At 47.9% G+C, this 27,711-nt stretch overlaps 1 protein-coding gene across 4 annotated transcripts in view; it reads right to left on the bottom strand.

The window, feature by feature from the left end:
* DIRAS2 (DIRAS family GTPase 2) overlaps window positions 1–20,017 on the bottom strand; it is a 30,763-nt gene extending 10,746 nt beyond the window's left edge. Inside the window, exons 1-2 of one of the 4 annotated variants that reach the window (XM_080669314.1) lie at window positions 19,878–20,008; window positions 659–852 (exon numbers count right to left, since the gene is read on the bottom strand). The gene's annotated coding sequence lies outside the window, so the exon portion shown is untranslated. Of the gene's footprint in view, window positions 1–658; window positions 853–19,670; window positions 19,858–19,877 lie in introns of those variants that run through there. The other 3 variants (XM_080669313.1, XM_080669316.1, XM_080669315.1) reach the window with 3 other exon arrangements.
* Window positions 20,018–27,711: the final 7,694 nt, after the last annotated feature.

Raw genomic sequence — 27,711 nt, 5'->3', positions numbered from 1 at the left:
CAGCCCCGGCTTCGTTCCTAACAGCCTGATACCGAAAATAGCCCACGTGTCTCAATAGAAATGATAAGCAAACAATGGGATACTCATACCATCGAATCAACAAACTGAATGGAAACATATTCCTACAGGAAGAGAATACAGTACAGAGACTAAGCCTACAAACGCCTGGTTGAAGCTGACAGTGGAGACGCAGGAGGCACTAGAAACGTTGCCTCTCTCCTCTCCATGTGGGTGGTGGCTACAGAGCTGTTCATGCGGTTGTCCAGATTGTTCTGAATAATTTTATTCTTTTTAAATTATGGAAATGAAATACCAAATTTTAAAGAAGTCATCAAAAACTGGGTCCTCCCATAGGAATCACTCTCAGGTCCCAGTTAAAAACCCTATTGTTAGATACCGGATACAGCAGAAATGGGAAGGAAGGCTTTGCCTTTGGAGAGTGAGAGGTCGGTGAAGGCCGCCACGTAGCAGGTAAGTGGTATGTGGGCTGTGACGAGAGCTGACGTCATTTCGCACCAGGCTGGAGAGTGATGGGAACTGACCGAATGACTAGAAGGACGAGAGTGTAGATTTCTCCGTAGAGATATTTGGGGGTTAAGGAAAGGGGAGAGGACAATTGGTGTCGGGTAACGTAGGTTAAAGGAGTGGAGAAGGTTACCTGCAGAGGCCTGACGATGGCTGTCCAATGGAGCGAATCTGGAGGAAAGCAGGGCCACTGGGAGCCAGGCTGTGCGCAGCAGGTTGGTCTTTGGGGAGAGAAGAGTGGAGCGAAGAAAGGGGAGGCGATGGCACGGGACGCCCTTCTGGAACTGGCACAACAACCCAACCCACGCCTGCTGTCCGGCCTAAACACTGCGAACAAGCAAGTGAAAATGGTGTCATGCGTGTCTTTAAGAAAAAAGATTATAAAATCCTCTTTCGTTCACACACACAGGCCCCTTCCTTTGACAGTCCCCATCCTGCTTTCCAGTAATCACCACTCTGGAAAAAACGGAGGCTCCGTTGTCATCTCCTGGTGTTCACCACTGTAATTTTAAAGAATACATTCATTGCTTTCATGACGGATCTTAATATCTTTTTATTTTTCAACCACAGCTGGCATACAATGTTGATAGTTTTAGGTGCACACGTGGTGACTAGACATGTATAACCTATGAAGCGGTCACCCTGGCACTCAATGACTTGACAAGTGACTCTGGGCCACATCTACCTACAAAATCTGCAGTTACCTTCCTCTGCGGCCTCGGTCCTGTCAACTGATGCCGTACTTTTAGTCATATACCAGCATTTAAGTTTTCCAGATGTAATATTTACAATTTGTTCTACGTTTTAAATCATCTTCTATGCTTTTTTCGCAGGCTGTGTCTAAGCCTATCAATCCATAGCATTAGGAAGACCTTGTAAAGGCTTTCGCTGTAGAAGGAGACAGTGGGACCGGACCCCCTGTGAGGGGAGGTCACCCCAGCAGACTTCACTCATTAAAGCAGGATTTCTGTTTCAGCAGCATTTAGCTCTTACTATTTTTTTTAGCTTTGTTAGTTTTTTGTCTAGGTAACTCTCAGTTGCCAATTTGTGTACTTTATCACCTTCCTTTCATCCATTTTACATTTTCACATAACCATTACTGGTAAGTTCTTCTAGATGGCATTAAAATTTCTGCGTTCATGCTCTCACTTGGTTCCTTCAGTTTTAAGGATTATGTAGTTTTTAACTTCACCATCCAGAGTTGTTGATGGGAAATCTAAAGTCAGTGTGGTTCCCTGTCTTTGTAGGAAGCTGGGTTTTCCCTACTCTTTGGCAGAGTTAGGGCACTGTCTCCATTCTGGGAGTAAGGACATTTCATCAGGATATGTCTCGGGCTGCTTTTCAAGTGTGGGGTCTTTGGGGGTGAGAAAGGGTTAAAACCTTATGACATTTTCTTCTATTTCTAAAAAGTACATCATCCCAACCCCTATATTTTTCCTGGAACTTGTGTTATATGATGGACCCTATACCTGGCTTTGACTTCTGTGGAATCTTTTCCCTATATTTTCAATAGCCTTTCTTATAGTCTGATTTTTCTGTTTTCACAGAAGTACTTTCTTGTTTTAGGAAAGGTGATACAACACGGGATTTCAACAAGATTGCTACCTGAGATTTGTTGCTGCTGGTCTTATGTACTTATTTATCTGAAAATCTCCGACTGTTTGTTTTTTGTTCTTCTCTTCCACGCTGTTGGTCTCACTGAATGTCTGCTGCTCTAGGGTGGCCCCCTAGTTTATGAAGGAGTCACTCCTCATCTAGGGGAGGGACTGGCCTGGCTTCTCTTGATAATGCACAGGCCTGTTCCCCTCACCAGCAGACCCCTGGAGTGACTGTCCCTCTACCCTCTGCTTTCCTTTTCTTGAACTTGTTTGAACTAAACTGTCTCTACAGTCACTTGTACCTGATGCTTCGTATACACAGACAGATGCACAAGGTAACGGTCAAGGAAAAGGTGTGGACCGCTCATCCCAAAGAGTCACAAAATCTAAAAATGTACGTCTTGGAATAAAGAATTCAAAATGAGACTTTTAAATACTGAAACTCAGCCCCGAGGCTCTCCTCGTCTATAAGGCCTGAATTCTGGGGAAAAGGAATTTTGACTTCCTGAGTCACAAAAGTCGCCACCTGGGAGAAATTAGATCCTGGTGAATGACATGAAAGAAGCATCTTAGTTAGACCACGCTTTCCATGTATTATATCTGAATTGAGCCTGCTTCCAAAAACAAATAATTAAAACAGAGAACAATGATTGAAAAAGTTCAACTCATTCAAAGTAAAGCGTTGGAAGTCTGATAGTGGGTATCCTCGCCTGCCCACGCCCCCCACAGCCCAAGGCAAGGGCAACCGCCTGGAGGTCACATGCTCGTCTCCCTCGGTGTTTGCTTGCTTCTCCACAAGGCCTTCTTCTGAAATGCATTGTCTTTATTATAACATTTAAACTTTATTAACTTTAAACAAACTCCACACTTAAGGTTGGTACTTGAGAGCCTATATGTAAAACTACGACTACTAAAGGTAAGTGGGTCATGTAAATAGAAATAAGGACTATTACTGAGAGCACAACATCAATAAGGGTACCCTAAAGGAAACCAAGAAACGGTTTCAGCAGCGCATACTTCTCTAGGCAAGAACATCTACTTATATATATTTTAGAATCTTAATTTAAGAAAATTCATTCCAGGTGCCTTTATTGCTGAACCTAAAAAACGAGATGTGTTTCTCAAAGGGAAACATGTGCCTGATTGTAAGGAAGAGTTAGACCTTCACAGCTCGTCTTTCTCCAAGAAGCAGAGTCGCCTGGCCGGCGTGGCCCAGCAGTTTAGCGTCAGCCCATGAGCCAGGGGCCATGGTTCCCAGTGAGGGCACAGGCCCGGGCTGTGGGCTCGATCCCCAGTAGGGGGCCTGCGAGAGGCAGCCGATCCGTGATTCCCTCTCTTCATTGATGTTTCTATCTCTCCCTCTCCTTTCCTCTCTCTGAAATTAATAAAAACCTTTTTTAAATTTAAAAATGAAAGCAGCAGCATCCTCTTTTCAGGAACCTGGTCTCACCGCGCGATGGAGAAACCCACCGAGGCAATGTGAGTGCAGGTGCTGACGCAGGCGCCACACCCGCGCTCCAGGTGGGCAGGAGAGGGTCTCAGGAGCTCAGTGCAAGACTCTTAATGTCTGCGCGAAAGCAATACATGGAGAGAAATCGGGCATTTCTTGGGATGCAAGGGACAGAATAAACGATTCTTTCAGAGTTTCATTAGCAAGAGGCAAATAAGCCCACAGCTTAAGCATAGAAATAAGATTCACTGATGTTTGTCTGAAGCTACTTCATTTGGAGAAAGCATGATAGACAGGAAACCCAAAGAGCCAGATAAAATGCACTTGGAAACACTTTCAGACTCCCCAGAGCCTGACTGCATTGGGCCATCTCTGCTTCTGCCTGTTGCTTGCACGTGGGTAGGGAAATTAAAGAGAAATCATTGCAATGATAAGCAATGCTACCATCTAGGTCACAGGACACGTCGCCCAGTTTGACCCGCATGCCCAGTGCAGCATGGAGCCCTGCAGGGAAGTAAACACGGGAGGAGGAGGGCGACTGTCACGTAGAAGCTGTGCCCAGGAGAACGTGCGTGGTGCCAGGCACCACAGCTTCGCGTGCTGCCGCGGGTCCGCATATCCGACCATGCACTGTGCGCCTGCACCTGCTGAGTAGACGGGTTTCTAGTTTTAGCCAAATAAAAGGTGGCTAATTGGCTGAGGAATACAGAACTGGCAAGTGTCTGAGAAAGATTCCTTCAAACAATCACGAACTATTTTATCACTCAACTCTTGGAATCCAAGAATCCATTGCCCAATCCAAGGTCATGAAGAGTTATCCCTCTGTTTTCTTTTAAGAGTTAGAAGAAAACTATTCTAAGAGTGGTTTTAGTTCTTATATTTAGATCCTGGCTCTGTTTCCATGTTTGCATATGGTGTAGGAAGGGCCCAACTTTATCCCTTGACGTGGAAATCCACTTGCCCTACTTGTTCACTGAATAGTCCTGACTCTCGTCCGAATCAATTAAGTATAGATGGGCACGTTGATTTCTGTGCTCTCAGTTCCACTCCATTGGTCTCTGTGTCTATCCTGGGCCAGTACCTCACTGTGCTGTCTACTGTAGCTTTACAGTCATTTTGAAATTAGTAGATGTGAAGCCTCAGTGTTGTCCTTTTTCCAGAGCGTTTGGCTGCTGGGGGCCCCTTGCGATTTTCTGCAAATAACTAAACTAGACTTGATCAAAATTAAACACTTTATGCAACAAAGGACATTATCAAGAAAGCTAATTGAGAACCTACACAATGGGAGAAAATGATATACATAAGGATCTAGTATCTAAGATATATAGAAAACTCTCACAACTGAATAACAAAAAGAAAAACCAACTAAAAAATGGACAAAGAGCTTGAATAGACATTTCTTTTTTTTAAAATATATTTTATTGATATTTTACAGAGAGGAAGGGAGAGGGATAGAGAGTTAGAAACATCGATCGGCTGCCTCCTGCACACCTCCTACTGGGGATGTGCCCGCAACCAAGGTACATGCCCTTGACCGGAATCGAACCTGGGACCTTTCAGTCCGCAGGCTGACGCTCTATCCACTGAGCCAAACCGGTTTCGGCTTGAATAGACATTTCTTAAAAAAAAGATACACACATGACCGACAAGCCCATTATTAGTCATCAGGAAACACTGGTCAAAGCCACAGCTCTGCCACCTCACACCCAGTAGGATGGCTACCATTTAAAAACATAAAAACAAAAATGAATGGTAAAAACAAGTGTCATGGAAGATGTAGAGAAACTGCTGGTAGAAATCTGAAATGGTACAGCCTCTCTGAAAACAGTGAAACACAGAATTACTACATGATCCAGCAATCTACTTCTAGGTATACTTCCAAAATGATTTACACAGTGTGTAAGTGACATATTCCTATATAATAAAAGGCTACTATGCAAATTGTCTCCTCGACCAGGAGTTCGACCAGGAATTCAACCAGGAGTTCGATCAGGGGGTGGGGCCGGCCCGCCAACTGCCCACGACCCCTCTCCCCTGCCAGCCTGGCCTGCACAAATCCGTGCACCAGGCCTCTCGTACTGGTATAACTGAAGAGATATTTGCACATCCATGTTCATAACAGCACTACTCACAATAATTAAGAGGTGGGAGCAAGCCAAGTGCCCACCAATTTGGATAAACAAAATGTGGTCTACACGCAATGGAACACTGTTCAGCCTTGAAAGGGAAGATAGTTCCGACAAATGCTACAATGTGCTGAACCCTGCGGACAGTACGCAGAATGAAGTGCACCAGTCAAAAAAGGACAAATAAGGTCTGTGCCACTGCCGTGCGGTCCCTAGAGCAGTTATAATAATAGAGACCGAGTGCAGAATGCTGGGTGACAGGGCTGGGAGGGGTGCTATTGCTTCATGGGGACAGCGTTTCAGTTTTGCATGATGAAGGGTTCTGGAGATGGAGGGCGGTGAAGGCTGTACAATGTGCTTAAAACCTGCACCTGTACACTTCGAAATGATTAAGATGGTAAATGTTAAGTTCTATATATTTTGCCACAGTAAAAATATATAATTGTAACTAACAATAAATGTAAGCACAGTTAGCATCACATTATACAGTACAAGCAATGAGCTGTAATCTGATCTGACAAAACCAAAACTATCTAATTTCCTGAAAAGACTAATTGAAATTTGCACCTACATTCATGGTAATGTGAAGCTTAACGATTAGCCAGAGCATTTAAACTCCACCGCAGACCGCACTGCCCAAACTGGAGCTGTCGCCACCTGCGTGAAGCAGAAGCAGATGCCCTGCACTGAGCTCAGAGCACTGCGTGTGAAAAGGAATGTCTCCAATGTGCCCACCGTAGGTGAGTGGGTGAAAGAGCTGTGGTGCATTTACACAGCTTTCAAAGGAAGAACATTAAAAGGAAGATTTTACCCTGTGCAACAGCATGGATGGACCTGGAGAACATTATGCTAAGCGAAATTAGCAGTCAGAGAAAGATAAATATCACATGATCTCACTCATATGTGGACTTTGATGAACAAACTGAACTACCAAGCAAAACAGAGGCAGACTCATAGAGAACATGCAGACAGCTCTGGTGGGTTAGGGGGTGTTGGAGTGGGGGTGGGGGTGGGGGTGGGGGTGTTGGGGTGGGGTAGGGGTGGAGGGATTGAGCAAAAAAGAAAAAGAGAGAACTCACTGACATGGACAACAGGGGTGGGGAGGAGGTGGAGGAGGTCACAGAGCGGGTAAATGGTGATGGAAAAATAAAAAGTAAAAAGAATGTTAAATATCTCTCTCACAATTTTGATATTGATTACAAGGTGAAATAATAATATGCATATACATTGGGTAAAGTCAAATATTTAAATAAACTTCACTAGTGTCTTTTCACTTTTTAAATGCTATTACTAGAAAATGAAAATTACACATGTGACTAACATTGTGTATTTATCGGTCTGCACTGCTCTATAACATAAAAACAAACCTCCAGGCTTTTTAAGCAAAATTTAACAATACATCATATTTAATCTAATATATTACAAAATTTAATTAAACTTGATTTTTTTAATGCTTAAATCCTCTTCTTATTGATAGTGCAAGGCAAGAAGCCACAAACCACTGGAAAAGACTTATTTTCCTGCTGTGGTAAAATATAGAAAATAATACACCGAATGGTAGGGTGACAACTGAAATGCATACCTTCCTCTGAATCCTATATGGAAATAAATAGAAAATAATGCTGACGGTTTGAACAAAGCAATATTACAAGTCTCACGGGGCAGAGATTGGCTAACAGTTGAGCAAAAGTGCGAATGAGCCAAACCCACTGCCGTGCCTCTGCTGTCATTTGCTGGGTGACTCTCTCTGTAATAACAGGCTCAGTGTGCTCGGCTGTGGGTACGTGAGCACTGGCACTTTCTCCCTCCGCCTCCGGAAGATCCGTGCCCGAGGGAAGGACTCATCCACCTGCCCGTCGGGGCATTTTACCCCACCCAGACTCTCAGAACAGCGAGCACACTGACCAATTTCCTCTGCTGCCCAACACATTATTGTGAGACAACCAAGGAAAATTGCAGCAGAGAAGATAAATGTGCTCTATAAAGAACCATAATACATTTTTGAAAAATCTACATATGAAAACCACTCACAGCATGGCAGGGTCAAGGGAAATAGAAAATTACAGAAGGACGTGTGTCACATTCCAGACCAGAGAAGGGGCTGAGCGCATCACTCACTGGCCCCTTGTTACAGCCAGGACATTGCAGCCACAAGTGCACAGAGCTGCTGGACACCATGCATTTGGTATTTCACCTATTTTTAACACAGAGGAAAGGATTTAGGACATATAGGTTCTTTACGGTATTTTTATGGAGATAAGGAGCAATACAAAAATAACTTCTACCACATGTTGGCTCACTAGTTATCTTGTGACAAAGAAAATATGTGTTGCAGAACTAAAGGGCACGAGTTGTGTGTGTTGTTGTTTTTTATAAAAAAGCAACTGTTCTAAATTCATTTCCGGTGTCTGTGTGGCAGGTGGCTTTAGTAGTGTGCCATCTAGCAGGAATTTTTCAAAAATAAGCACCCTTCCTCCATCCCTGCGATATAAAGGTGACATTTAAATGTGAGCAGGGGACACGGCCCGCTTTGGAAAGACAGCTGTCTTACGGAGAAAGCATTTTGAAAAAAATATGTATGAAAATTCTTCCACCATGACTTTTCCAGAAGCAATGCAAAGGCGTCCCTAAAAAGCTTTCCTGCACAATTAAGCTTGAAAATCAATTCTTTTTTCATTTTAACGGTCTCCCACATAAAGGGTTTCATGGGATGGGTATGTTTGGTAAAACACATCTATGCGATTTCCTTCAGTTCCATTCCAAGTGACGGGGACCACAGAGGTGGCAAGAGGCCAGAGCAGGACTCCCTGGAGAGCGGCCATTCCAACAAAGCTTTGAGCGCTTTGACGTGTGAAATCTGGTGCCCGGGAAAAGAGGTCCCAGCTGGCAGGCACTAGTGTGGATGTTCTAGGAACACGGAAGGCTCTGAGTGCAGGAGGAAGAAAGGTAAGGCCAGAGATGCAATGGGCAGGGGACAGGAGGGAGCCATGTTGAGACAGCGTTCACTCTGAGAAGGAGGAGAGGCCCACGGAGCGTTCTGAGTGGAGGAGAGGCAGGGCTGACGCCTGCTGCACTGGGGCCTCCCGAAGACTTGGATGGACAAGAGTGCAGGCAGCAGACCCCTCGGGAGGGCCGGCTGGGGTGAGGGTGCAGGAAAGGTGGGGGGATGCCACTGCCCTTGGTTCGCTCACCAGTCAGACAGCCTCACACCTCTGTCCTTGGTACACTCCCCTCCCTGCTAAACTCGCCCCCCAATGGTGTCACCTGGTTCCACGACTTTGGGTATCAACCATATGCCCACGGCCATCTGCCCAGGCATGCCCACGGCCAGGCCTCTCGCCCAAAGTGCAGGCGCTTAGGACCCGCTCTCTCCTAGATGTTGCCACTCGCATGCCTTGGAGACAACGCAAAGGCAACGTGAGCAACACTGAACTCCCCAGGGCCCGAAACGGCTCCCCTTCTCTCTCAGTCCAGGCAACCTTCGCCGTCCAGGCCAGCCTACACCCTCGGAGTCCTCCTGAATCCCTCTTGTTTTCTTGTACCTCACGTCCAACCCATCAGCCACGTGTGTCAGTGGTATCTTCAAAACACATCCAGACCTAACCATAAACCACCTCCCCTGGTTCCCAGGCTCTCCGAACGCCTGCGCCTCTTCCCGGGACCTCTGCCACGGCTCCTGAGTGGCAGTCTGCTTCAGGCCCGGGCACTGGACCACATCATTCCTGCGCAAACCCTCCGTCTCCCGCCCTGTCTCCCTGCGAGAAACAGCTCGAGGGCTCTGCCCCCGCCGGCACCCGCACCCCCGTGTCCTATTTCCCCTCTCCGATAGGGTCCAGCCACATTTGTCTTCAGTGCCACTTGGACACACCTGGCATGCGAACCTGCCTCAGAGCCTTCGCATCAGCTGTTCCCGCCACCTGTTCCACCCTTCCTCCCGCCTCCCACAGACGATGTTCAAATATCACCTCTCAGCAGGAACTTCCCTGACCACCCGTCTGAATTTACAATCCCACCCTCGACCCCCAAACCCCCGCTGTAACCTCTTCCTGCTTGACTTTTTCTATAGCACAACTTCCTTTCTGACATACTATCTATTTTCCAGTTTTAAAATTTGTGCTTAATTCCACTATATTACAAGCTCTATGAGGGCTTTTTATCTGTTTCGTTCATTAGTGTCTCCCTAATGCTTGAACGCTGTGTGTCTGAGTCTGCAGTTGACTTCCAATGAACAGACTGGGAGGCCAGGCTAAGTGAGTTTAGCGGACAGAGGCAGTGGGTATTGTCTCCACTTGGCCATGCACCTGTGGTCCTATCCACACAGGTGGGCTGAATGGGTCTCATATGTGGCTTCCATCCTGCAACAGCAAGGACCAGTGGGCACCATGCCCCTACTTCAATGACGGGGCGGTGCTGCTGCTGGCGACGGCAGCACACGGCCCCTGCGAGGAGGAAGCACTAACCAAGCCAGACAAGACCCCCGCAGGCCTGTGTGGGAGAGCCCTCCTGGATCAGGAGGGTGGCATGGCCCCACAGTCACCATGGGAGAACGCAATGAGGTGAGGCTGGAAAGGGCGCCTGGCCACGGCCACCAGGTGCTCAGAGGGTATCGGGCAGCCATGAGGGGTCTGGCTTCAACACAGAAAGTGGACAAAACACCTGTCAGAGCAAATCAAGCCCAAGCAGCAGGTTAGGTTGGAGTGACAGAGGGATGGTGGAACATGGATCAGTGACAGTTGGCGGGGAAGGAGTTAAGATGTGGAGAGGAATGTGTCCAGAAAACTCCTAGGGCTTCCAATTGGTAGAACTAGAGACGGATGACATCACAAACAGAGAGTGGTGGGCGAAGGTCCACTGTAGAGGGAGAAGCCAGGCTTGGTTTTCAGCGTGTGGAGCCCAATTGTCTCGGACAGTGGAGGGCTCACATCGAGGGGGCAGGTGGACAATGCGTCCCGGGCCAGCTAACATCTGAGATTGGGGTGCACAGGCGGGATCCTCAGTGGAGGGAGGGCCCGAAGCCCAGCTTGTGGAGGAGAGGGTTGTGAGAACAAGAGAGCAGAGGCTCACACATGCCTCGGGGGGCTCCGGTGCGAGTCTGAAAGGCAGTGAGTCTGCAAGGATTAAAAGCAGGGGTGACTTAAGGTAGAAGCAGTTGCACTAAAGGCCCATGTTATGGAGGCCGAGGAGCGTGAGGGCTCCCCAAACAGGAGGGCTCCCCAGCGTGCACTGGTGCCAGAGCTGAAGTACAGAGAGCCGTGGGAAGCCCCACGGGCTGGGAGGACTTTCCCAGGACTTGGGTTGCGAGTTGGTGAATTGGTGGCTGAGTGGTACCCTGTTTTGAAAGTTTAAAGGCTTCTTTTAAATTAATGTTAAAATACAGAGACATGAACATGTATAAATGTTACTGGACATAGCAAGGTAAAGTGTAAGTTCTGGGAGAGTGCACAGAGAAGCTGAGCAAGCATGCCGCACCCAGCCTGTGGGATGGGGTGTCCTGGGTCCCCAGGGAGGGGAGTTTCCAGAGTTGCAAGGGTCCCCAGGACTGCAGGTGTGGAACGGAGGAGTGGAGGAAAAAGTCAAACACATGGCATTTGAGAACAGAGGAAGGAAGAAGACTGCACCAGCCAACGCCCTGATGAGCAAACAAGGATATTCAGGCCAGGAGCTACAGAGTGAGAAGGCAGCCCAGTGATCGCTGGCCGTTTCCTGTGCTGCTCGACAGCCACCAGCAGGCCAGCGAACCACACTCTGCGCTGAGCTGCTGGGTGCCCGGGACCAGGCAGCCACTAGCAGGCACCCTGCACCCCATCCTCAGAGGCTGCCAGCCCAGGCCAGGCCCCATTGCCACTGCATTCTGGCTCAAGGCTAGGATGACAACAGTCCCCGCAGGGGATGTTCTCACACCCTCAGGGGGCACTCAGGTGGAGTCAGAACTGCCCGTGAGGAGGTGAGTCAGTCCAGGCACAGGGGCAAGTGCTGATGGAGGAGGGAACCAGATTTCCCCAGACACAAGACGGGGTCCCGGGAGGCTGGCTCAGAGGATACTGTGAGGGGAAATCACTGTTTCGAGGTGATTTAGAGGTTGGGTACCAGGTGAACTAGAAAAGGCTGATGCCGGTGGCCAGCATCCCACCCACAAGCAATGTCCAACTATGAGATAGCAGCCCTGAGCCAGGCTGTGAAGGGGAAAGAGAAACCCAGACAGTGAGCGAGAGGAACCACCGGTTCTGGTCAGACAGCATGGCGGGCGCCCAGGAACCCTGACCACCACACAAGTGTCCAGAGGTCCTGTACAAGCCTGACCTTGAAACACCTTTGATTTAGGGGTTAGCAGCCCCATTTTACAGATAAGGGAACTGAGACTCTAGCTCAGGGCTGGGGAACATCCGGCCCTCGGGCCACATAAGGCTTGTGAAATCATTTGGTCTGGTCCTACATTAGGGGAGGGTTAACTAAATGTTTGACCAAACATAGCAGGCTAATTTTTAAGTTGATACTTTTGTATGGCCAGTGAATCTACACTAATAAAAGAGAAAGATGCAAATTGACCGTACCTTTGCGACGCCCACCAGCCAATCAGGAATGAGTATGCAAATTAACCCAACAAAGATGGCAGGTTATATTGCATACACAGGCGCCGAGTGGCCAGCAGTCATTGCCATGGCAACGACGCAGGCGTTCTGCATCGCCCCAGCCACTCTGGACCTCTGGGCACTGTGGGAAGGTGGAAAGGCGGCTCCGGCTGAAGCGAAGGCGGTACCTGCAGCTAGGGGAAGGAAGGCCCATTCTTGCACGAATCTTCATGCATCGGGCCTCTAGTGATGTTATAAATATCCCAACGGCCCTGGGCAGAAAAAGGGTTCCCCACCCCCGGTCTAGATGGTTAAAGTAGCAGCACATTGCTCAGCTCTTAAGGGGCTGCACCTGCACTTCTACTCAAGGTTAGAAGATCCAGTGAGGAGCTCAGCCAATCCCAATTAGTAACAAGTGAACAAGGAGCTCTGGACACCAAAATGCTGAGGAAGTTTTCTTTACACCAACATGTACTATTACCAAGCAACTTTCAGAGTGTCTACAATTTATTTTTAAAATGTAATAGTGATATTAGGCAGCTGATAATGGGTGACTGTGTATGTTTTCTGACTCATCAAAAAGCCATAGATGCCTTTAAAAAAGCTGAACTCTGAGCCATTGTAACACACACCTGGAAACATGGGTTATACTTATGCCCTGGGGTATTTAAACCAGTGTTTCCACTTAACCCTGATGCCAGGGCAGTGTCCTGGTCAGGCTGAGCAGCCAGGGCCCAAGCTGCAGGGCCAGAGGCAGAGTCGGGGTGACTCTGTGATCTTCGCATGTCTCAGAAGGCAGAGGACATGAAAATGGTTAGGATTCACATACCTTTCACTGCTCAGTGAAAATAAAGACTCAAAGTTCCTCACGAGTACAAATTTCTCACTAGTGATGTTCCGAACGAGCACAGATCCTACAATTTAGGTGTAAGAGGCAGTGGCTGTCTCAGGGCTATAGGGCAAGATCCCAGGCCCCAAACAGGGTTCGTGTTTTTATAATGAAAGTGGGAAGACTTCATGGAATTTGGAATTGACCTAAAGCAGTGGTCGGCAAACTGCGGCTCGCGAGCCACATGCGGCTCTTTGGCCCCTTGAGTGTGGCTCTTCCACAAAATATCACGTGCAGGCACGCATGTACAGTGCGATTGAAACTTCGGGGCCCATGTTCAGAAGTTGGTTTTCGGCTCTCAAAAGAAATTTCAATCATTGTACTGTTGATATTTGGTTCTGTTGACTAATGAGTTTGCCGACCATTGACCTAAAGGATGCACATGGATAATCTTTTGAGAGAAAAGTCTCAGAATGTCCATGTAAGAATGAAAACAGTACAAAACAATTACCAATGCAAAAATCAACATTTCCTATACATTTCCAATGCATTGACTTGCTTGAGCTCACTTTTCACATAAACTCACAGCAGCGACTAATGTGATTTCTGTTTCAATTGCCAGAAATAGTCAAGAGCACAAATCAGATGGAAAGGAAGGTGGGCAAGGAGACATTGAGCATGTAAGTTACAGATGAATGGAAGCAGGTGTTAACAAAACGATGCCTAGTCAACGAGGGGCAGCTCTCAATAGGCGGGCGGGGAGAGGGAGAGAGAGAGGAGCACTGTCTCCCAGTGTTCCCTACACATCTGTCCACATTGCCGCCGGAAAAGCACACTGTGCTCTGTAACACTGCTAGGACTGCATCACTTACCAACCTGTTTATCACTGAACGCTTTTTTTGCTCAATGAACAGCCTTAAACATAAACATCTCATCTTGATTTTTCAGACTATGTGTAGAATATACTCTTATAAGTGGAACTGCTGGGTCAAAGGGTATGTGCATTTTAACGATGGTAAAGATTGTCCCTGAAAATTAGCACCATTGTGCCCTCATACCTTTCCTAGTCCAGTGTATTAGCAAACTCTTTAATCCTCTCCAATGGAAAAAGAAATCTGTTTCTCATTATTGATCTAATTGGAGTTGTTTAGTTTGTATGACACTGAGCATCTTTTCATGTGAAAGCGGTTTTGTTTGTATGCTAAGACCTGCGTGTTCTTGCTCTCTGCTCAGCTTCCTATTAGCTTGTACAGATGGCCCTTGTACCATATGGAGGCGGTCGGTATGCTGACTCCCTCTCTGTGGCTGGAGCCAGCATCTCAGGTTTAACATGCCCATCGTGTGATTCAGACACTCACAGAATCTGAGACCCACTGTATTCAGGAAAGTAGACTTCATCGAAAATATGTTGCTGATATTCCTTCCCAGCTGTCATTTGTCTCGTGATGTTGTTGTTTATTTTTTCTGGACAGAAATTTAAAATTTCTATGCAGTCAAATTTAACGAACTTCTCCTGTTTAGTATCCCAGTTTGGGATCATCCTTAGAAAATTGTTTTCTCCTCTGAGATTATTAAAAATTCTCCTGTATTTCCATTTTCATTCTTTATGTTTAAATATTTGCTACACTAATCTGATTTATTTCTGCATCTTGAAATTGTTGGTATATTTATACAAATTTAAACATTGAAAAGATGGAAGAACAAAACAAGAGATGCAGTGTCATCTGTAAACCCACTGGAGAGAATAAAAAAATATACAAACACTTGGTTGCCATGATTCCTGGGAAATTTAGGTTCTTTTCAAAATTTAGGTCACCAGTCATTTCTAGCATTCAGCCTTCCCACCCTCCTTTGCTGGCAGACCTCACTAAGATAGCGATGTCAGTTTTACATTCTGTGGTCCCTCGTTCTTCTGTGGTCAAGAACCCAATGAAGACCAAAGGGGCTCAAAAGAGGAGCACGCTCTTTCTGTCAGCGCCAGGGACTCTCCCAGGCCAGGAGGCAGGGACTGCCCACGGATCTCCTGTGTGCAGTGGCCAGAGTGGGTGGCTGGGGGGTGGAGTTGAGAAGATGAGGCCAAGTGTATACAAAAGGATAATGCCGCCGAGCTAGCTGCTGGATCCGATGAAGGACTGAGAGCACCTGGCTCTGGTCTGGTCCAGAGACCGGGACACACTCCTTTTTCCCTCTGCTCAGTATCATCTGAGGATAAACTCCAAAATCAAAAGTCACAGGTAGATACATTAAACACCGTCAAAAATGATTTTACACATGATCTCAAATTGCTCTAATAGTGTGATCTTGAACCTTTTATTTACTTTTATCAGTAAACAGAACTGAAAGATGACATCCGAAGGAGAGCTGCCCCTCCAAGGACTCCTCAGTCCAAGTTGGGGGAGTGTGGGGACCCCAGCTTCAGAAGTGAAGGGAGGAGAAAAAGAGAGAGAGGACTCGTGTGCGAGTGCGAGTGTGTGTGTGTGCGTGTGCGCACTAAGGCCTGCTACAAAGTTGTGTTCTCTTTCTCAGAAAAACAATCACTTTCCAAACATGAATTAGCTTTAGAAAATACTGCACAAGCTCCTTCCATACTAAGTGCTCGTCTCCTTCACCTCCTGGTTTCCGGGACGAGAGCCCTGTGGCAGGCACCAGCAGGAGCCGCCCGCACCAGGCTGAAACTGCACCATCACAAAGGGCAGGAGTCCCTCCGTGTTTCAGGAGTAGTATTCCCGGTCGGTCATACAGCATTCACATGTCACCAGCTTCATCTAGTGGTGGACATGCACAGATACAAACATCAAAAATGTGAAACACATGCCTCACAGCGAAGGATATGACCCAAAGCTCCGCCTTATACCACCGCGGACTGTGCGCTGACTCCCAGGGGCTTGCGGCTGAGTGCCCAGGAGAGGGATGGAGACAGCCACACTGGCTGGTCTCCTATGGGACTGGGCTCTCCCTTCTGACACTGTGATCAGGGACTGGCCTGAAGCAAACTAGTCCCACAGCTCAAGGGCCATGCGCACCGAGGCCTGCCCCTGCTTCCGCCACAGCAGACTTCAGCCGCCCGGGGAACGGCCCATCCACCAGTCTGTCCACTGGTTACAATCTGTACAATCAGGGGATGTAGCTGACCAACCCTCTTGTTTACTGATAAAGAAGTAAATAAAAAGTTCAAGATCATACAATTAGAGCAATTTGAGACTGTATGTAAATTTACTTTTGATGGTGTTTAATTGGTTTAATGTAATGGCCCTTAATATTTCAGCTTTTAAATTGTTTGTCAAAAGGTTAAAAATCTATAGCTGTGCTGGCCAATACACTGGCCACTAGTCACATGGGTTACTGAATTCTTGAAACGTGGTTAACCAAAATTGAGATATTCTGTAAGACTTAGCATGAAAAACATATATATCTTACTAGTACTTGGTATCCTCCTATATAATAAAGAGGAAATATGCAAATTGACCATCACTCCAGCACACAAGAAGGCCAGCCCCATGTGGTCAAAGATGGCCGCCCCCATATGGACACAAGATGGCCACCACAAGATGGCCGGCAGGGAGGGCAGTTGTGGGCAATCAGGCCAGCAGGGGAGGGCAGTTGGGGGGAACCAGGCCTGCCGGGGAGGGCAGTTAGGGGTGACCAGGACTGCAGGGAAGGGCAGTTGGAGGTGACCAGGACTGCAGGGGAGGACAGTTATGGGCGACCAGGCTGGCAAGGGAGGGCAGTTAGGGGTGACTGAGCCAGCAGGGGAGGGCAGTTGGGGGCAACCAGGCCTGCAGGAAAGGACAGTTAGGGGCAATCAGGCTGGCAGGGGAGCAGTTAGGCATCAATCAGGCTGGTAGGGGAGTGGTTAGGGGGTGATCAGGCTGGCAGGCGAAGTGGTTAGGGGCAATCAGGCAGGCAGGCAGGCAGGCAGGCAGGCGAGCGGTTGGGTGGGAGCCAGCAGTCCTGGATTGTGAGAGGGATGTCTGACTGCCCCAGGGATCAGGCCTAAACTGGCAGTTGGACACCCCCTGAGGGGTCTCAGATTGAAGAGGGTGCAGGCTGGTCTGAGGGACACTCCCCCGCAAGTGCACGAATTTTGTGCACCAGGCCTCTAGTTGATTATATTTTTACACAGTCATTTTTTATATATTGGGTTAAAGGAAACATATGAAAATTAATTTTACTTGTTAATTTTTCTTTTCTAATGTGACTACTAGGACATTTAAATTATGTGTGTTGTTCACACATTTTGTTTCTCTTGGAGATACTGACTTATGGGAAAACACTTAACTGCAGTGAGCACAGAGTAGCAAGGAATCTTTCTTTCCTGAATTGGCCACTTGCAAACCACATAATAAAAACTAAAACATTGTTTGAAATCAATTAAAAAATAAAGTCAATATTTATATGTGTGCATGCATACATTTACTTTGTTAGAGAACATTAGGAATTGTGACAATATGACAACTATCATCTTCCCTTTTGATGAAAAGCAGCTATTTTCCAAGAAAAATCATAACCAAAAATAACTAATGTCCTAGAAATCAGTTCAGCTTTTAAAGAGACATCTGCCCATTGCAAATACACATACCAGATAGACAGATAGATGGGTAGGTCTATAGAAGAGGACAGGTGCATAGATGGATGACGGAAGACCCAGCCCACCGTATACATGAGCATGGGGCACAGTGTTTATCGGAATTGGAAGTTACAGATGGGCACCGAATGCTTTTTAAACTTAAAACAGCTGGCAAGCCACCATCTCGCCGCAGACAACCAAATGTTCCTCTTTGTAACAAAGAAATTCTTATAGTGCAAAAGTTTACTGTATTTATTTTGGGGGTAAATGATTATTTTTGTCTAAATCAGTATGTTAATTTCCAATATACTAATATACCAACTATGGCCACAAAATCAGAAGAATGTACAATGTTTTTATTTTCTCAGATTCACTCTCCTTTTAATGAAAGAACCTCCATTGTTTTGCAATTTAATTTTTCAGTAAGCTGTGCAAGCCTCAGAGCAGAGGTAGCGTCCACCCTGGAACACTAAGCTTCTGGCGGGTGAAGGCCTGTGCACGGGTGTGCATACATGACATCAATGAGGAGGCTCGTGCACCACTGCCCACTGCCGAGAGCGCTGGCCTGCTGGGCACAGCTGCAGAGGGACGCCACAGTGTGGCACTGATGGAGGTGGCTTCTGTATCTTTTCTTAGGAACAACTCTATCAAGGCTCAAAAAAGGAAAGATTCTGGAGGCTTCTACGTAACCATGCACATAGAATTGCCATCTGCAGATAGGACCGAGGGGTGCACAGCAAGGCTGAACACTGTACTCCCCCTCCCTTTTACCCTGGACCACTGTCCCTACCACAAATTAAGGGTGGGTCTGATGGGATGAAGACGCTTCCTGGCCTGCAAGACGGGCTGTGGGCTTCCTGTGCCTCCGCCCACAGGGCCTCCTGCATGTCCAGAGATAGAATTGTTGACAATGTGCAATTTCAGACAACAACAGAATAGTATTATCCCCCCACAAATCTGTTCAATTTTTTCTAATGTTATTCTCCCCTTTCCTCTCCCTCCTCCTCCCCCTCTTGGAAGCCAAATGTGGTGGAGCAAAGTGCATTTGATTGATCTGGAATGTATATGCTCAGTCCTTGATTGTTATCTAGAGCATCTTCATGAAAATTTTAAAAGTTTTTAGCTCAAAGCAGAAAGGACTTCCTGTGCTCATTCCACCTTCTCAAGGGAACTCGGCTGTTCACAAGATGACAGGGACGCGCATAATGAGCAATTCCTAAGGAAGGGATGTGAGTGCGCCCTGAGAGGATCCCACCAGGAGGTCCTTTTGCACCGTCAATGGATGGAACCGATTGTCCACGGAGCTTCCCGTTCAAGTCTCCCAAGCCCCACAGAACGTGAACTGGAGTTTTAAAGGGGAAAACCAGCATTTCTCGACGGGGTCTCAGGCCTGCTCCCACGCGGGAGAAGCCCGCAATGCTCTGCAAGCCCGCCTGGGAGCTGGGAGCAGCCACGGTCATCTTAGGGGACCACAGCCCACCAGCTAGAGGTGGGAGGCAGCACCCTGCGCGCATTCTGCTCCTGGGACAGGGCGGCAAGGAGCACATGCAGCTCTGACGGGCTTTCTTTAAGAGAGAACTGAAACATGCAGCCAAGCCTCCGCCAAGCCCAGAAGGGCTGCGGTCCAGGAGAGCCGGGCTCCCTGCAGACTCCACCATGCCTGCTTTTTTCTCACTTTGGACCACATCTTCTCAGGACTTGGATAAACCCATTAAATCACCCACGTTAATAGAAACCCCTGGGCCACAGACTTTCCTAAAACACTAACTTCAGTTTTGGAAGAAATCCCAAATAATGTCAGTGGGTTTTTTAAAAAGAACTTGTTTTAAACCAGGGTATCAAAATGTTCGCCTCCCTGAGGGTGCCCTCGCCACCTCCACCCAGTGTTTTATGCTGACTCGCCCTCCCGGAGGCGGCTGTCCCTGCCCAGGGCTCACCCACAGAGGCCCGCGCGCAGGGCCCAGCGCGGACGCAGGACGCCCCCGCCAAGCCGGGAAGCCTGTTACCTGAGGAATTGCGGCTGCTCCGGGCTTCTCCCCGCTCGCCTCGCCCCGGACGGCAGCACCGGCCGCGATCTGGCTCCTCCCGAGGCAGGCGGGGCGCGCACTCCCCCGCAGCCGTGACGACGCTGTCAGCTGCTCGCCCGCCGGTGCCCGCCACGCGCCCCCCTCGCTCCTGCGCCCCGTGCGCCCCGCGGTCCCGGCCCCGCGCACCTGTCCCCGGCGCTCTGCTCTCCAGCGCCGCCCCACCAGCGGGGCGGGCGGTCCCAGCCCCGCAGCCAGGCCTTCCTCCTCCCTCTGCGATCTCCAGCTTCTGCGCCCAGAGCGCCTGCTGCAGCCCAGCCTGGTCCTGCGTAAATGGCGCCGGCTCTCTACCAAAGAGCTTCCAGGCGCCACCTACTGCCTGCTACTGGAATGGGCGGCAGGGCTGGAATTCTCTGAGATCTCAATGAATTAAAATGCTTTCATTGAAAGTGCGCCAGATTATTTCGTTTTAGGTCGTTCACGTTACCAACTATAATTATCACTAACCACATAAGCCTTTCTTTCCGTGTCCAGATACCAGATTAAAACTCTACGCATTTAGCAGGCAGACGAAATGGGGCCATGCCCAATAGCCAACTGCACGGTGCAGATGAGTACATTGTAATTGGAGGGACTCCTGACAGAACCACCATTGGCGATCCGAGGCCAGAATTCCCTTTTCACTGAGTAGTTTCACATGGTTGTTTCAAAGAAATAATCGGGTTTATTTCCTGACATTGATAAACAATTTTGTCCAAGAAGTATTGGTCAAAAGCAGGTGAATCAGCAAGAAATAAGATTTATGACTAACAATTCTGTGCCGACATTTTAAAGATGCTTGTCTGTAACACTGATTCGTAAATTTAAACTACGGGTTTAAGGAAACATTTACTCCCTATTATAACTTATTATTTCTAATACTACCAAATTTGCTAAGGGTTGAGCAATATTTAATATTCTCTTGATTTTAAATTAGATTTAGCTAATCAAAGCCCATTTACCTGTCCGAAAACTGTTTTTGAATTTCTGCATCATTACAAATAGCATTGTCCTTTGATGTTAATTTCCAAAGTACATTTCCACCCTGTTACTCAGAGGAAATACTTGTCTTTACAATCTAACTCAAGAATGATCATAATAACCAGTAGCTTTATTTTGCTTACTAATTCACCCTAATGCGGACCTTGCAGCTATGGCCATTGGGATAGGAAAAGAATTCACCATTTTTGTCTGTCATTTGAGACCACCAGCAGCAAATCTAACGAATGATGCCGGGAAACAGGTGGCCTCTCTCTGCCCATCTCCTCTTCCTTTCAAGTGGCGGGATGGCCATTGGGAAAGCGTCCAGAACAGGGTCCAGACACACTGGGAAGGTTCTGGGCTCCCTGCCGCCATTTCTGGAATCTGAAATGACCGTCCAGGCTAACAAATCAGGATGTTTTCCATGACAACCCAAAATATAGGTTATCCAGTTAAATGACAGAGTGGAGGCTGAGGACTAACCAGAGAAGGGTGAAAAATTTAAAGAGCTAAAAATATTGAGCTGGGGGATGGGAAGGAGCTGGGAGGAGGGGGGAAGGGGAGAATGGGAGATATCTATAATACTATCAACAATAAAAATATATTAAAAACAGAAATTAAATGTTCAACAACATAAAAAAAATAATAAAAATATTGAAGGCAAAAAGCCAGTTCTAGCCCAGATCTAGTAGGGAGCAAGAATCTGGAGCGGGTGAAGGGCATCAGTTCGATTCTGCAAATTACACATTAAGGGAGAAGCCTGCGTTTTGCCACATATGATGAGTATTTGTTCTAGAAAGAGAAGCAGGGCCCAGGGCCCATTTACACAGTAGCGATGGACTAAAATGGTCTGTCTGTCACTCCCCCAGCCCTGACTTTGCATCAGCCAGAGAAGCAGGTTGCTCCCAGGACCTCATCTGTCTGGTCAGATTGAATAAGATCCTCAGGACATGCCGAGGCCTGCTGGGGTGAGAAGCTCCAGGCCAGTGTCTTTCACACTCTACTCTGATTCAGAATCACCTGGCAGGCTTGTTAAACCCAGCAGCTGGGCCAGGACCCACATTTTCTGATTCAGCAGGGCTGGGGCTGGGCAGAATGCGTGAGCCCCCCAGGCCAGCGGTCCTGCTGAGGCTGCTCCAGCAGCACTGAGCTGGCCACCTGGGTGTAGAGATTGGCTCCTGTGCTAATGTGCGTGGGGAAGGGGGCACAGCATTCCCGTATATTCCAAAGCAGATTCCAACGGACTCAGACAATCCAGCGTCCTTCATTCTGAGGAGGTTGTGTCCTTCTCGTAGACTCACACATGTGCCCACGGTCTTTGGGGGAGACCATAAAAGGAGCCTTTCAACTGCATTCCCACTTTGCTCTCATGACCTAGGGTTCTGCAAACTTACACGTGGTCTCTATGCAAATTAGAAAAAGGACCCTCTCAGGTGGACCCCATCACTCTCTCTCCCCCTCAAGACAGAGCGCGGTCTGAGGGTCAGAGGACCCTTTGTGCAAAGAACTTTCTTGGGACAGACACTGCCCACTCCAGGTTCAGCTGGGTGAGAGGGCACCTGTGGAGCCCTGCCACACTCTCATGCCCTGCTGGTCACCCCTGAGTGTTACACAACTGCATCGCCAAGCACGCCAGCCCTGCTCCTCCCCCGGGTCCACATGGTCCATGTGAGAGCCAGCAGCTCCGTTTGGGACCTGGCCCACAGGCCTAGAGCGTGCAAACACCATCCAGGGAGAAGCAGAGCCAACTTCCCATCTCAAGGGCAGGGGCGGAGGAAGTAGGAAAGGCCCTGCTTGGCTGCTGAGCAGGCAGACACACAGGAAAGACACACCTTTGGGCCCGGTTCCTTCAGCCTCACTGTCTCCCTTTCGACCTGTCTCCTCTAAGACAGGAGTGTGGGCACCAGCAGGTTCGGCACCACCTGGACAGTCATTAGAAATGCAAACTTCACCTCACCCGGGATTTATTTAATCAGAAACTCAAGGAGGGACCCAGCAATCTGTGTTTTAGCAAACAATCTAGGTGATGCTAAGGAGCTTAAGACCCACTGCACTGAAGTTAGTTTTTTAAAATACATTTTTAACAAATGCCATGTCAACATATCTCCTTAAAAATTAGTGCAAGGTTATGCCATCTTGAAAATTTGCTCAAGGGAGGGTGAACCCCACCCCAGATGCTTCTGGTCCTGCACCTTAGTACTTGTCCATTCAATCAAATTCTAAGAGTTATCACATAAGGGTGGGGGGGAGGTCACCTCATTTCCCAGCAGTCTTGTCAGCAGTCAGGATGTCGAGGACTGGCCATGACTTCTTCTTCCTGCCTCTATCTTCTCCCCATGGAGCCACTCTAGTCTAATTCCTGGGTGGGCCAGACCCTCCAAACTAAGATCTTGACCCTGAAATGCAAGAAGCTTTTCACATCTACTTGGAGAAAAGAAAGCCCAGGCCCAAGAATAGAAGGGCTCCCTGAAAAAGGGAAGAAGAAAATGCAATTTGTCTTTGGATTTTGTCCATGAGTTCACTGGTCCCAAATCAAAGCTCTGAAGTTTGGTGGGCCCTTCAGAGATGCCCCAGCTGGCGAGCAGCACTGGGCCCGCCCCACATGTGTGCTGTCCCCCCAGGTCCTCTCTGAGCACCATTCCCAGGACAGGCACCTGCTGAGAGCCTTCAGCAGCAACACTGAGGCCACTGGGGCACGGGACTCAGCCCCACGCGTGTGTCAGTGTGTAGTGCTCCCCGCACCCACTTCAGTAGCCAAGGACGATTGGTAGAGAATGGCATCAATTTGACATGAATGAAGAATCTGAGAGCAGGCCTTTCTGCAGAGAATAAAGGTTGTGTGTTACTCCATTGGTTTTGACCCTGATTCTGCATGTTTAATCACCCCTTCAGGCCTATCCACTGCACCAGGAGGTGTTGCCTTTTCTCCCTCCCCATCCTTGATGCCATGTGCACCCCGCAAGGATGGGGCACCACACTGTCTATTTGCTTTTAATCTTTCAGCTCAGGAGGCCCACACAGATGCTAGAGCTGCCAGCTATTTTCTGTCATCTGAGAGTTATGTTATCTCTGTTTTATCTAAGGTTGACCTAGTTCTCTTGCTCTACTAAAATATGAACAAATGCAGACAGATGCTATATCCATAAGATGCAACTTGGTAAGCTCTTACTGCTCTGCAGGTCTCTGGGTCCCGCCCAGCAGACCCCGCCTGTCCTCCTTCCCCAAACATCTCTGTATCCTGTGGAACATGTGCCTTATTCATCACATTCCTCTAAACCCTAAACTGCTTTGTGCAAGACTCTGCCACTTTTGCCACAATTCAAAGCTGACTCCTCTGCAGTCCTTCCTTCTCCGGTAGCATCTCATGCAGACTTCCATCTCATGCCCCACCAACTCCTCCAGCTCAATGAGCTGACCCTTCTGAGACATAACTTCCCCTCTGGCTACACAATCCTGTTTCCTTCTGGGTTGTAGCACGTTCTTCCTTCCGAGAGGATTTAGAGATGAGAGAGGCAGTTAGGGCAGGGTCCCTGGGAAAGGAATGCGTGTGTGACGGGCAGAGCCAGCTCCAAACCACCAAAATATTTATCTTACCAGCACAGAGGGCAACAGAATGCTACAGGGGGTAGTGCTGGATAGGCTTAGAAGCTTTGAAACTCTGAAACTGACACCAGGCAGGGAAGGGGGAAATTGGCCAATTGGGAAAAAGCACGAGGGGACATAAAACGAGGAAGGGTCCAATCAGAAAGTAGCATGAACAGACAAAGAGGCAGCAGCATTTATAAACCCTGAGACAAAGAGACTTCATGGGTTTCTATTTTGGGGCCCCTGCCCAGGCGGCGGTTTGTATATGCTTGCAATAAATGTCTACGCTTTTGCATAAAATCTTTTAGTCCATGATTTTTATTCTTCAACTTCGTGGGACAAGAACCCGGAATAAGGACTCCGGCTTGCTGTTAGGCGTTACACTTTCATCTTGCCATCTTTTGGGTCATCTGCCATCTCTGATCCTTTGGGTCTGGAGGTCTTCCTCTCCACCGGATAGAGCGCTCCTTGAAATACCCCGCTTTCTCCTGCCCCTGGTGCCTTTATCCTCTTCTCCGTCCCAGAGCTCTTAGAATCCTGCCCAGCCTTTATGTTGGCTCACTAGGCTCTCATGATGTGGCAGCTTGCAGTGTCTCCAATTCCATCTCTGGCCCTCTTCCCTCTGCTCCCAGCAGCCAGCCAAACTAGCCTTTTCTCAGTTCCCTAAATGCACCAGCGCCTTCCTCCATTATGCTTGCCATCAGTGCTGTGGGCTCATCGGGCCACGCTCATTCTACGCATCTCTGCCTCAACTCTGCTCCTAAGTGCACTGTCCACGAGAGGCCTTCCTTGGGTGCCCTGTTTAAGGGTGATTTGCCTCTTGGTGTGGGTGAATTGTGTCCCCTCCCAAAGGGTATGGGAAGACCATCCCCCAGTCTTCAGACGCGTGACCTTATTTGAATACAGGGTTATCACAGAAATATTTGGAGAAGATGAGGTCATATGGGAGTAGAGTGGGTCTTTAAAATGACTGGTATTCTTTTAAGAAGAGGAGAAGAGATACGTGGAAGAACGCAGCTATGTGGTGATGAAGGCAGAGGTCGGAGTGACAGACACACCTACAAGGATTACCAGCAAACAGCAAAAGTTAGAAGAGGGCAAAGGATTCTCCCCAAGCTTTCAGAGGGAGCTGGCCGGCAGCGCTTAAAGCCCCAGAACTGCAAACTCCAGCCTCCAGAATCCCGGGTCCAGACTCCCAGCAACAAATTCCCTGAGCTCCAGCCCCTTCGTTTGTGGTATTTTGTTATGGATTCTGCCTCCTTCATAGTCTACACCACAATTAGTCTCCATTTTTCTGTTTGTCGACTAGTCATATAGTTTTCATGGATGTTTTTGTGTGTGTGAGAGAGATGTTTGAGCTTTGAGAGATATTTCCAATTTTAGCATTCTACGTAACTTTAAATATATAGGGATGATAATTAACATTATACGAGATTTAATGCCACCTGGTCTATGGCTTAGGAAGAGCAGCTGTGGCAAAACTACTCGCATGAAGGAAATGCAGGAGAGGCACATGCAGAACTGATGCCCTGTCTTCATTTATTGTGGTTTTATTCTTTCACCCAACCATGAAAAATTCTAACTTACCTTGCTGTAGCGAGAATAGGGAAAGAAATCTTCAGTTCACCAATCACTCTTGCTGCAATCACTGAGCTCAGGCTGCTGCTACCGCAGGAGTAACGGGCCAACGGGATGACAAATGGCTGTTATGCGGAGATGTGCTCTTTCAAAGGACAGTCCCACAGGTCTCTCAGTCTTGCGTGAGAACAAAGAACAACGGGCGCCAGAGGGCCTTTATCTAAATGTCACTCGTAAGCTGGGTAATGAGAATTGAAGGAGTTCCATTGGAGATAATAAACCAATTTTTGTGAGAGAAGATGAAGTAATTAATTATTCAAGGACAATGACTTCTTCAACTTCATTTCCACAAACCACATTCATCCTTAGCTGTTTAAGTAGGAAGCAGGCTGCACACTGCATTCCCAAGTACCTTCTTAAATAAGGAACCAGCTGTAGCTCAATTTAGGAATTCTGAGTTTGCAGGTTAGTGGTTCCTGGCCGACACTTGTAGGCACAGAACCACCTCTGGGCAAGGCAGGGCCCTCCCCTCCCCCTGCTGGGACGCTGGTAGATGCACAGCCTGTGGTTCCAGCAAGGTCCCACTGGGCCAAACAGCAAGCAAAGGTGGGCCCTGGGATGCAGCACAGGGAGCTTCCCACCAGAGGCATCATGGGCTGGCTTCCCCACCTCCCCTGGGGAAAATCTTGCTGGAGGGAGGAGTCTTGGAATTAAACTGGGTAAGAATTTTCCTTTGGTTTGGCAGCATCCTCCCAGGTTTGCTGGGAGCGGGGGGAAGGCGTCACAGTATTTGGAGAAGCCCTGTGGTTGGAGCACTGGCGAAGTTTCTGGAGCCAATGACTAGGCATATTCCTCTTTGCCAGTTCACCAGCAGTTTACCTTCTGTAAGGCTTAATTCCTGAATGTATACTAGATGATGTCCATGTTCTCTTTTAGTTCCAAACTTAGTTTCGTTTTGTTTTTTCAGAACAATAGATTCGATCAATTGAGGGGGAACAAATGATAGGAGCCTAAACAGCAAGGCAGGCGTGGCATGTCCGTAGAGTGGCCCTGCCTTGAGCACTGGCTTCTCTCTGCTGAGCTGCCTCTAGAAGATGTGACGTTCCACCCCGAGGCCCCCATAAACGCATCCCAATTCCTTTTTAAATGTTTAATTAAATGTATTGGGGTGAAAATAGAAGTGTACACTTGAAGCCTATACAAATTTGGGGGCTTTGAAGGATGTGAAACCTAAGGCCTCCTTTCAATTCAACAGGACCAAGTTGGCTGCATCTGCTTGTACATTTTGTTGTTGTTGTTTTGTGTTTTGTTTTGTTTTCAAAAATCCTACTGCATTAGTCATGTTTCCTCAGACATAGAACCTATGAGGTGTGTGTGTGTGTGTGTGTGTGTGTGTGTGTGTTCATTACTGCCATGCACTGCATAACAACATTCCCTTCAATGACAGAATGCATACAATGGCGGACTTGACAGGGGCAGAAATAGAATATTGGGAACCAACTATAATTGTAAGAAATATTAATCATGCTCTGTATTGTTTTGTTCTGATTAAAGAAGGCACATTCTAACCTGGCTGGGAGCTCACCTGGACATGCGGCCCATCCTCCCCATCGGAGCTGCCTATTCCCATGGAAAGATTAACAGCCTTGTTGCAGAAACCAGAGCCAGAAACGAGAGCCGCCAGCCCTTTGAAGACCCCAGCCTTTGCATACCCACAGGCTTTTGCAAATTACCAACTGCATTGCTTGTTAACTGGCCTTTGGCTACCCTTTTGCCTACTTCCCCATGTAATCTTTGTTCTTCTACCCAATATAAATAGCTTACACTGGAGTGGGGGCGG

This window comes from Plecotus auritus (assembly GCF_963455305.1).
Source record: "Plecotus auritus genome assembly, chromosome: 5".
In the NCBI taxonomy this organism is placed as follows: domain Eukaryota; kingdom Metazoa; phylum Chordata; class Mammalia; order Chiroptera; family Vespertilionidae; genus Plecotus; species Plecotus auritus.
Note: the sequence above shows the minus strand (reverse complement) of the source record. Positions and strands in the feature narration are given on the sequence as shown.